Raw genomic sequence first — 11,992 nt, 5'->3', positions numbered from 1 at the left:
AGAGGCCTCAATAATAAAGGGGTTTTTGAGGATCAGTTCACAACTTTTGATGGTTCTATGGTGGAGCTCTCTCTCCATTCTCTCATACTCTTGCACACTTAGAGCATTCTTGGAGCACTCTACCATTGGAAAAAGGAAGGCAAAGGAAGGACAAGAAAGAAAAGGAGAGCAAAGATCAAGCAAGGAAGAGTTTGATCAAATGGCTACAACGAGATTACTTTCAAGTATTGAGTTGCATGTATGATATCCTTGCTAGTATTGGCATGTATGGCACATGCATGTGTGTATTTGGTTCTCTTGTCCTCATTGGCATGAGTTTTTCCAGGTGTGATAGTGGTTTCAACCTTGCCTTTCCATTTCAGATAGCCATGGTATTATGGGGCTCTTTCATTTGGTTAAGTTGGATTTCTAGATGGTTTTGGTATCGAGTGAGGTGGTCTCAAGAAAATTCCCAACGGCCTAGGAATCCCTTGACTGATAATGGTGGGATGCATGGTAAAGCTTAAGGGTAGAGACGAGAAAATTCATCAAGGTATTGGTGAAGAAATTTGGAGTCATCCATGCTTTTTTAGGGCCTAGTGATCCCTTCACCAGTTTTGGAGGGATTGTGGTAAATCTTGGTAGTGTATGTTTGTTGTTAGGCCTAGGAATCCCTTGATTGGTAATTGCAGGATACACGGTAAAGCCTGGTTGTATAGATGAGGGTTTTCGGCCTAGAAATCCCTTGACCGGTAATGGCGGGATACACAGTAAATCCTGAAGAAGCCCTGGTTGGTTTTGTTGTGAGTCCCACTGATCCAGGTGGATATTAGTGGCCACCCGCCAAGTCCACTTGGACCCCCAGCATTGTTTCTTTCAGCTTTTCCGTTTCCTTAATTGTAGCACAGTTTACTATTTCTAGCAGTTTTTCGGGTCCTAAACTTCCGGCGCCGTTTTGAGGCCCTAAACGACGTTTTTTTGGGAAAAATGGGAGCAACATGTGTCCATGGACCGATGTTTCTCTTCCCAAAGTTGTATTTCTCGAATAAATCTTCCTAACGAGATATTGTACGCGTCAAATGGAGATCGTATGCCAAAGTTATGACCCCGGGAAGTTGATGTACCAATTTACCCAAACAGGGCCCACAATTTGGCGTTTCATCTTCTAGGGTTAGGTTTTTGGATGTTTAGGGTTTTCCATTGTTTCTCAACAATAAATAGGTCTTCAGCCTCATTGTAACACAGTTCAGAGGCATGTAGCCACCACATCTCTTCTCAGAGATAAGATACAATCGCCCTAGCTGGTTTATTTCCATTTATGTTTGTAAGCATATTTCAGTGTTTTACATTAATGAAATGAAGTATTATTTCCGTTGCATCTTTTTGTATATGGTTATCTTTGTATTTTGTTGCATTCCTGTTTAAATCTGGATCACCCATATTCATGCTTGGAATATGGCAAGGGGTGATTGGTTGAAAGAAAGATTTGGTTCAACATAATTTATGGTCAGGTAGTACGTTGAAGTCCCTGACTTGGTTTCATTTTGCATATGTTAATAAGATATATTTTTCCCTTGTATTTCATTATTATTTATACTTCTTATTATGTGGTTTTGATGGTTGTTCTACCATTGTTATTATTCTGGTTACATGTTGGTTATAAGCATGGTTTTATGACAGACTTTGGTTATGGCTCTCAACATGTTTTGATTAGTAAATGAATGGTTATTAAATGCATGACATAATATATTATAATGCAACTATTTTGAGAGGGAATCAAAACTTCTTGACAATCCTTAGATAAGTATGAGACCCTTATGTTTAGATATATAATTATGATATGTAAATTACATGTTCATGATGTGTTTGATGAAATGTTTGTCGTGGTTAGGATGGGCCAAGTTAATTACATGATCAAGATTTGAATTAAAGGCTTTGTCTTTTAGTCATTTATCATTTCTAAGAGTTTCATTTAGTTCTGGGTTGAGGTCTGGGTCCTAGCCCTGAAAAAGTGGCTTAGATCTCAGGGTCGCTGGCATAGAACTGAGTAAATTAGTCTACAGTGGCTAGGAAGCAGGCTTATGAGAGCGACTGGAGGGTTACAGTCACCAATTTACCTTGTCACGGGAGTGAATAGGAGTCCATATCATTAAAAAGTCAAGTTAACTCAGGGGTTGGGAACCTGGAGTGGTTGGTTAGCTCTTGGGGTCCTATAGCACCCGAGGAAGGTCACTAAAGTTTTGGTTTTCCGATTCCAATTCCTTAACTGAACTTAGGGAGTTGAGTCATATCATAGTAACTATTCATCATATATTTACCCCAATAAGCTTGGGTTAGTGTGGGAGGAGGGTGGTTACACATGCCCCTTAAAAAGGAGAGATTATGGTTCAATTTACTTTATTATTGATTGTTGATTTAATGATTTAAGGAGGAATTAACCACTTGATGCTAGTTATGATTAGTTGGTTGGAGGTTTTTATTTTCATATTGTCATTGATATGTAATGCTTTAGATGGTTTGAGGAAGGATTTTTTTTCATCTGTGTGTGTATTTTAGGAGAAGCTTGGAGCATTCAAGACTTTCTCTAAACAAATAGTGAGAGATGAGAAAAGGGCCCAAATGACTAGCAAAAGGTATTATATTATTGTCCATCTATTTCCTTTATATTTGGCATAATAATTGAATATAGAAAGTTCAGTAGTGCTTCTTCTATCTACTCTATAAGTGACTTAACCCTAGTAATTGGAAATTATTTCCTATAACATAAATGACAACTCTATTGGAGAGAATTCTATGAGTTCTTCCTTTTAGGATTTACTCTCTCTAATTTCTAACTTTAGAGTTTGGATTGGTTACTTATCTATGTGTTCTTTCTTTCCTTACCTTTTATAGAACCAATTTCTAGAGATTAGCCCTTTTGCAAATTTTCTTGATCTTTTTGGTTGCCCTCTCACCTTTCTTTGGTTGTAGAAGTGGGTGCCCACAACTTTCCTTTAGTAAAAGTGTGGGTATTATATGCTTGTTTCCTTCTAGAAACGTGCAAATATGCATGTAAGGGGGGATAAATTGTAGTTTTCTTAGGTTTTAACTTTTGCAAGCTTGTTTTTGCAAGATTGAGAGGGTTTTGGTATATAGTTATATGGAATTAACATCAATATAGTGCTTGTTATTTTCGTTTAGGGTTGAAAAAGAGAAAACAAAACATTGTCCTATTTTATGTGCACATGAGTGATTTCTTATATCGCATTCTATTTGATTTTGGCTTATACATTGAATTAGGTTCAAGAATAAAATAAAGCTACATTATATGATTGATTATTTCATCTCTTAAAATAATTATTTTTCATTTTTTTATTTATGAAAAGAGTGCCTAACTTCAGTAAAAGATCTATACAAATGCTCCTTGATATTTATTAAGGTCTTTATTATATTAAAATTCTTATATTTTAAAGAACATCACAAAATTTCATTTACATTCCCTTTGAGCAAAAATATCCCTAAAACAAACCCTAATATCTAAAATATACTAGACTTGTTTCTTTATAAAAAACATAAAATAGTCTAGGTTAAGGCCTTTGTGTAGGTTTAGAGAGTTAAGTATCCAGGCCCTAAAACCAAACTAGCAACTACAAGAAGAGTAAAAATACATTAGTAGTAGGAGGCATTTGTCCAGAAAGTGCTCCTGACACACATAAATCACTAAACCAAGCTAAATAAGAATTGGGCTTTATCCCCTTTGTGCTTATTTAGTGGGATATATATGTCCTACATTCCCTACCCATATCTAGAAACCTATACCATGACTATTTTGCATCATTGTCAAATATTATAAAGTGGTAGCTTTAGTTGCATATCCTAGGTTTTCACATAGGTGACTACAAGTGGGAAGTTGATCTGAATTGGATCGTCGCCTAAAATATTTTGTAAATTTATAATAAAGATGAATGTTTTATTTTATTTTTTATTTTGGAAAAAATGGAAGGGGAAATGAACCATTGTGATGGTTTTCCTTCCAAATAAATCTGGCTAAAATAATGAAATTTGTAGTGAGGATGGGGGAGAAGGAGATGCAAGGAGAAATGGGGAGGAAAACAACAGAAGTGAAAACTCAAATAGGGAAACCTACTTAAATATTAAGGGATAAAGGATTCAAGGAACTTGTCCACAATAAGTGTAGGTGCATTTGAGTCATGGTCGTGTGTAACTCTATAATGACAGTGAACAATACACAAAACTTTTGGATAGTTAACCCTATTGTGCTTATATTCTAAGCCTAATGAAATATCCATTCAATATTGAATTTCTAGGTTAACTACTAAGCCTAATGCAATCTCCATTCAATGTTGAATTTTAATGGTAAAAAATATATGTTTTCAAGATGTGATTGAGCTTACATACACTTGAGTTTTCTTTGATTTTTAAAATTTTTTGTGTGGCATTATGCAAGATACACACATTTTTTTTCAAATGGTGCTATGTGTTGGATTACTTGACTCACTTTTTTATGGATTTCATAAATTCGTTGAGCTAACATTATATCGAGGGAAATTTCTCCTTTCTGATATATGAGAGCCATTGTTCTCCTCCTATGCTAACATCATATTAGGTCATTTACTTCTTTTGTTGATCAAGTGCATTTTAGGGGATTTTTAATATGTTATAGTTTCATCCTCTTTACGGTTCTACATAAGATACCCACTCATTTATGGATCCCTAGTGTTAGTGTGTACCAAACCATTTACTCCCAAATCCCAATATATTACTTCCCTCAAGCCATGGCAAGGCCACAAAGGTTGGCTATTTCAAACCATTTGATTGAGAGCAAGAGAAATTTGATGATGCAGGGAAAAACTATTGTTTCCTTCTCCATATAGAATTGTTATTTTGATTGTTATAAATTTGTGTTTTTCTCTCTCCTTGGTCATTGTATTGTTGGAGAGAGGCCATACATGCTCTTTTTGTGTAATGACAGGAATTTTGATTTATTACAACACCTCACTAGAAATTTGACTTAATTTATAAAGTACATCTATAATCATTTTGGATAATCGTTTACCTACAACATCTAAATTCATTTTATATACCTTTCTCTTTAAGGAACTCATTGGTTTCTTAGCATCCCTTAAATTTATAGTTTGATCATGAAATTGCTTGTTCACTATTGTGAACATAAGTTGTGTTAACTAGAAATTAGTTGGAGAGTGCTTTGTTTAAACAATACGTCAAGTAGCAAAGAACAAATTTCCTCAATGGTTGGTGTTTTTGTTCTCAACAACAATTTATAATTATGCATAATTCATAGATATGATTGTTGTACTTGATTTGTTGGAACATAACTATAAGGATGAAAATAGAAATTTAGGCACACTTGAATCCTTTGTTGGATGGTGGTTTTTGAACTTGACACTAAAAGCCTTACACTTAGATTAATGATTGCAATTTAAAAGTTTGTTCCATTAAATGAAATAAAAATAGAATGCATTGGTATATGAGTAGAGAATTGAACTAAAATTGTATCGAGAAGCAAATTCATTCCAAAAAATCATCCATGTTGATGAAATAGAAAAGACTTAGGCCCACCATTTACAAATTAGATGGTATCAAAGAAGGTTCATTAGAGATCTTGGAGAAGCTATCATGGGAAAAGCCTTGAAAAAGGATAATTTGGAAGAGTTGAGAAACTAGATCCAAGAAGAAATTTGGTATTAGAGTTAGAGAGTGAATGAATTGGAAAAGGATCTAACCAAGAACAAAAAATCCATCATTTCCATGAGGGAAGAATTAGTTAGGGGTAGATTGCAACTCTTGTAGTTGGGGGAGAAATTCACTTAGTTGGACAATTGGTAGGAGGGTAGGTTCATCCAAATCACTACTCAACAATACCAAGATTGGTAGCGAAGGAAGATGCCTTGAAGAGGCTACAAGTAGTTCTCCAAGAGACCAAAAATCCCCTTATATTGCCATTATGGAAGTCGACACCAACATGGAGACAAGCCCGATAAACTCACTTTTCAAAGAGAATTTTGGTGACTTTGAAAAACACACTAGAGGCATCTATTCCAAACCCATGAGGAAAATGGGTTATGATGGACATCGACTAGGAAAGGAAGGCCAAGGGATTTTAAATTTTATTTTAACTCAACAAAGGCCCAAGCATGAAGACCTAGTATTCGATGGATAATAAGTCATCATAAGTGCAAATTAAAACACCTGCATCAAGGCAAAAGGGACTAGAAACTATGTGATTCCCACGAAGAAAAATGTAATTGGTAAATCATGTGCAAAAAACCACTCAAATATGCTTGTATAGGATTGCAAGAGAATAGTAAAGATATGAATTTTTGATTTGAAATTGGAATAAGTGATTTCTTCCTCTTTTCCAAAATCAAATATAAAAAAATTAGGACCGTGTTGACACTTTGCAAGGTAAAAATGGGTCTTGAAACAACAGGTTTTTCCAATGTCTCTTCAAGTCATGAATTATTATTCATATGTAACTTAACATAATTAACATAACAACACATAATCCATGCAGACGTAATGAAGAGCATAATAAAAGGTTTGTTGATGGAGTTCACCCCTCCTGGGCTACATCTTCGGGCATGTCAACATGACTAGACCACTCATATATTCAGTATCAAATGAAGTACATAAATGTTTGTTGCAGGTAAACATGTGGCTATTACCCCTACAAGGTAATGTTCTCCTACAAAGAACTCTCACTAATAACAATAACACAAAGAATCTCCTACAAAGAACTCTCACAAATAACAATAACACAAAGAATCTCCTACAAAGATGACATACTCCAACTGAAATGAACTAAAACAAGCATGTGAACACTTCAATTCCACATTGAAGCACATAAATAAAACTTCATGTTGAGAGAAGTTAAACCTGAGCTGAACCCTACAAGTTACAACTGTTGTAATAGACTTCTAAAGCTGAGAATACCCCTATAAGGTCTTCTCCATGCTCAAATACCTTCCAGAACTGCCTCCAAACCCTGACTGATCCATACACCTTTAATCTCAAACCTGAAAGAATACTCTGTAGATGTGCTCAAATAAGAAATTAGAGGTCACCAATGGATTTAGAACATCCAAAAACCCCTAAGTGCACTCTTTTTGAGCTCCATTTGGCCAAAAACTCCAAAATATATGAGCTCCTAAGCTCTCCCATGAACTTGACTGTTAATCATCCTACAAATTCGACCTTTTGTTTAACGGTCCTACAAATACACCCTGAAATTCGCTAACTAAGTAACAATTTCACTCTCCGCTGGTGCATTATGTTGGATGATTAAATTGCCCAATGACCCCATAAGTTTGAAAATTATGGCCATATGGGCCACATAGGGCCGAGGGCTGGGCCTTAACACCCGCCCTCGTCGGTTAAGCCCTTAAATCTCAGGCACGTGGTCATATGGGGTGCCACGGGTCAAAGGGTTGGGCCAACGACCCACCCTAATAGTCTAAGCCCCTGTTTCACTGGCGCATGGTTTTGTGGGCGTCACATGAACTTGAGGCTGGCCCCCACTTCGTAGCACCTCCACCTAGTGCAAAAAAATCCATCCTATGGTTGTGCACTGGAGTTGTGACCAGGGTTGGGCTTAAGGGTTAGCCCCCCCCTTTCGCGAGCTCCAAACTCTCCATGCTAAGGGCATATTCTAGTTCATAAAACCTTCGGCCAGGGCTAGGCCCGAGCCCTCATATCCTCTCTGCCTATGGTTCTGTGGGTGGTAAGGTGACCGGGGACCAGGGCTTAGCCCTGACCCCTTCCCCCAACATCTCAATGCATAAAGTTTAAATAGAAATGTGCCGCTATATCTATTAAGAGACACCTTGGGAACTATGGTTGGGCATTGTGCTACTAGTTCAGAGGTCTTATGTTCAACTCTCCCGGAGGCCTGTTTGGCCATAAAAAAAGATTGACCGGTGTCACGTGGTGGCCCATGACTGGGCCATGTGGCACCACTTCATTGGTCCACATAAACCATAGTACGAACCAATTGAATTCGACCATCAATCAACAAAGTAGAACTTGCCAAGTGTCAACTTGTCATTGGATCATACCCTACATAGTCACCCTATTGACTCAACAGTACGAAATCCGAGTCATCTGCCCATTCAACTACCTTGCTCAAATTTTAGTTGTTTCCACAAATGGTCAACACGCAATAACTTGAGCATATGGTTTCGGATTGAGGTGAAATGAACATCGTTGAATTCGGAATGATGAGCACTTCGATTTGGCGCTAGTTTCAAGAATTTTTGGGCACTTTCATTTTTGAGCTTAAAATTGATCACCTGATCACACCTCCCCACTAGGAACTTTTGGACTCCAAAAGTTTACATCCCTAGTCAATATAAAGAGGTTGGAACTCAAAACCACCCAAAAACTATGATCCAAAATCCATAATTTTCAATTGGATCCCTTCAAGCCCCAATTAAGTCACTTCATATATCTTCTTCGTGAAGATCTGCTGTCTTGGAAAGAATTGAGCTAACATTCTTATTGTTGTTGCAGGAACAAAATACTGATGAGTGGGATATGGACATTCTATTTACTATCATCTTTCACAGCTCAAAAACACTTCATCTTGAAGTTAAACTGTTGAAGGCAAACTTGACTCCATCTTGGAATTCAGAAGCAACATAAACTTGCTTTAGCATCTTCAAGTTGAGCTTGTACATAAACAATACACTGCTGCAAAATTTTCCATGATATGATTGGCCTTGACTACAAAACATATTCATCTTATACAATCTTGAAAACAAATATTCTATTCAAAGAAGTTTCAAATCGAATACTTATATCAGTGAACATATGACAAACTTGTAGACAACTTTGAATGACAATATTGTACATTCACAAAAGTCCTTAAACATGTGGACAAAACGAGCCAATGCATACATCAATGAAAAACATCTACTTGTTGAACATACCGATAATGATTGTCCAATTTACAAAATTACCTAAACAGGGAATGGCAACAAGGAATTACAAAATTTACAAAACAACTTTATAATAAGTCTACCCAAACTTTGTCTCCCTTAGATTTATGGGTTCTCTTCTTGCATCCTCTTTGTCTTGAAGGTCGCTTAAGATTGCAATGAGCCCTCTTTTCCACCTCTTGTTTCCCTTGCATTATGTAGCATAATCTCTTTACCTTTATTTGAATGAAGCTATGGATGTAACTTCTAGCATCATTCAGTGTCATGTCCATGCACCTTGCAATGAATACAAAATAAATTCCTCTTGTTTGTTGACATAGAAGTTCTCTCATGTGAAGGAGAGTCATTATGCTTGATGCCTAAATTTTGGTTCATTAGTTTAATCATTATCATACATTACTCACATATAGCCACACAATGGTCAAGTGCATTACAAAATGTACAAGGGTACTTATTCCACAAGTATACAAAATTTCCATGCATTAGAAAACACTCTTGAGAGTTATACCTGTCTCTAGGGTTGCAACTTCGACGAAGTGGAGTGGATGATACCATGCAAGGTCCCTTCAAGCATGCATCTTTCTTGGGAGATGAATGAAAATTGTCACAAGGTGGTGACATCTCATCCTCAAATGGTTGATGTGCCTCAATCCTTTTGGAGCATTCTCCAAACTCCCTTTAGTCATATTCCAATCCTTGATACTTTGATATCTCCTCAACCATAACTGGATTGGTAATACCTTGGACATTTATGCCAATATTTCCACCTTCATATCCCATATTAGAAAGCAACTTCATACCTATGCCTTTGGTATGTTGCCTAAACGTTGCAAAAGAAGTGTTATGCACATAAATGGAAGGAGTGGTACTTGAGATGCCAATTACCTCCTTAAACTTATCATTCATCTTTTCAGTTTTTTATGATAACGATGATGGCCAAATTGTAGATGACTCTAGCCACCCACTCTTATCCACTAGCATATGGTGTGCTTCTTGAAGATGTTTGCAAAATGTACATGCAACATCTTCCACATATGGTCCAAAACCATTATTTCAACCATGACCACATACTGGCTTCATTATGGAGGTTTCTCTTGCTGGTACATGAGTAGAACTTTCTGCAACTTGTTCATTTAGTACTTTCTGCAATACAAAGTGCATGTGCTTCTTCTTATCTTTAGCTATCTCTAACATCCTTCTCAATTCTATGTTCTCCATCCGAAGAGCCAAATTCTACTCCTCTAGCTCTTGGAGACTCTTTTTGCTGCCCATTCTTGCAACTTGCTCAATTAGTGCTCTGATACCAAACTGATCTGAAATTGGAATAGGTAATTTCTTCCTCGTTTCCAAAATCAAATAAAACAAAAATTGGGACCGTGTTGACACTTTGCAAGGTAAAAATGGGTCTTGAAACAACAAATTTTTCCAATGTCTCTTCAAGTCATGAGTTAGTCTTCATATGTAACTAAACATAATTAACATAATAACACATAATCCATGCAGGCATAATGAAGAGAATAACAAAAGGTTTGTTGACAGTGTTCACCCCTCCTAGGCTACATATCCGGACCTATCAACCTGGCTAGACCACTCATATATATAGTATCAAATGAAGCACATAAATGTTTGTTGCAGGTAAACATGTGGTTATTACCCCCACAAGGTAATGTTCTCCTACAAAGAACTCTCTCAAATAGTAGCAACACAAAGCATCTCATACAAAGATGACATACTCTAACTAGAATGAACTAAAGCAAGCATGTGAACACTTGAATTCCACATTGAAGCACATAAATAATACTTCATGGTGAGAGAAGTTAAACCTGAGCTGAACCCTGCAAGTTACAACTGTTATAATAGACTTCTGAAGGTGAGAATAACCCTACAAGGTCTTCTCCGTGCCCAAATACCTTCCAGAACTGCTTCCAAACCATGACTTATCCATACACATGTAGTCTCAAATCGGAAGAAAAAAATACGTTATATATTTGCTCAAATTAGAAATTAGAGGTCACCAATGGATTTATAACATCCAAAAAACACATAAACTCCAAAAGATATGAGCTCCTAAGCTCTCCCATGAACTTGACTATTAATCATCCTATAAATTCGACCTTCTGTCTAACGGTCCTACAAATCTTCCCTGAAATTGGCTAATTGAGCGACAATTTCGCTCTCCACCGGTGCATTTTGTTGGATGATTAAATTTCCCAGTGACCCCATAAGCCCGAAATTTATGGTCATATGGGCCACATAGGGCCGAGGGATGGACCTTAATGCCTGCCCCCACCGGTTAAGCCCTTAAATCTCGGGCACATGCTCATATGTAGTGCCATAGGTCCAAGTGTTGGGCCAACGACCTGCCTTAACCATCAGATCCCCTATTCCATTGGCGCATCGTCTTGTGGGAACATATGACCCTAGGGTTGGCCCCCACTTCGTATCAACTCTGCCTAACTCCCAAAACTCTGTGTTGTGGTCGTGTGCTGGAGTTGTGACCAGGGTCGGGCTTAAGGGTTAACCCCCCGCTTCCGCGAGCTCCAAACTCTTCCCGCCAAGGGCATATGGTGGTTCACGAAACCTTGGGCGGGGGCTAGGCCCAAGCCCTTGACTCCTCTCTTCTTTCAATTATGTGGGCGGTAAGGTGACCAGAGGTGAGGACTTAGCCCCGACCCCTTCCCCCAACATCTCAATGCATAAAGTTTAAATAGAAATGCCCCACCATAGCTATTAAGAAATACCTTAGGTGTTGCAGTAGGGCATTGTGCTGCTAGTTTGAAGGTCTTATGTTTGGCTCTCCTGGAGGCCCGTTTGTCCATAACAAATTTTTGACCTCTGTTGGAGTGCCATGTCACAACCCATGACTGGGCCACCTGGCACCACTTCATTGGTCCACATAAACCACAGTACGAACCAATCAAATTCAACCATCAATCAATGAACCAGAATTTGCCAAGTGTCAGCCTGTCATTGGGTCATACCCTGCATAGTCACTCCGTTGAATCAACAGTGCAGAATCCTAGTCAGCTACCTAGTCAACTGCCTGCTCGAATTTT

This window comes from Pinus tabuliformis, chromosome 6, assembly GCF_031772625.1.
Source record: "Pinus tabuliformis cultivar Carrire ecotype Pingquan chromosome 6, CPIR1, whole genome shotgun sequence".
Taxonomy (NCBI): domain Eukaryota; kingdom Viridiplantae; phylum Streptophyta; class Pinopsida; order Pinales; family Pinaceae; genus Pinus; species Pinus tabuliformis.
The sequence above is the reverse complement of the archived record's forward strand: the minus strand, read 5'-3'. Positions refer to the sequence as shown.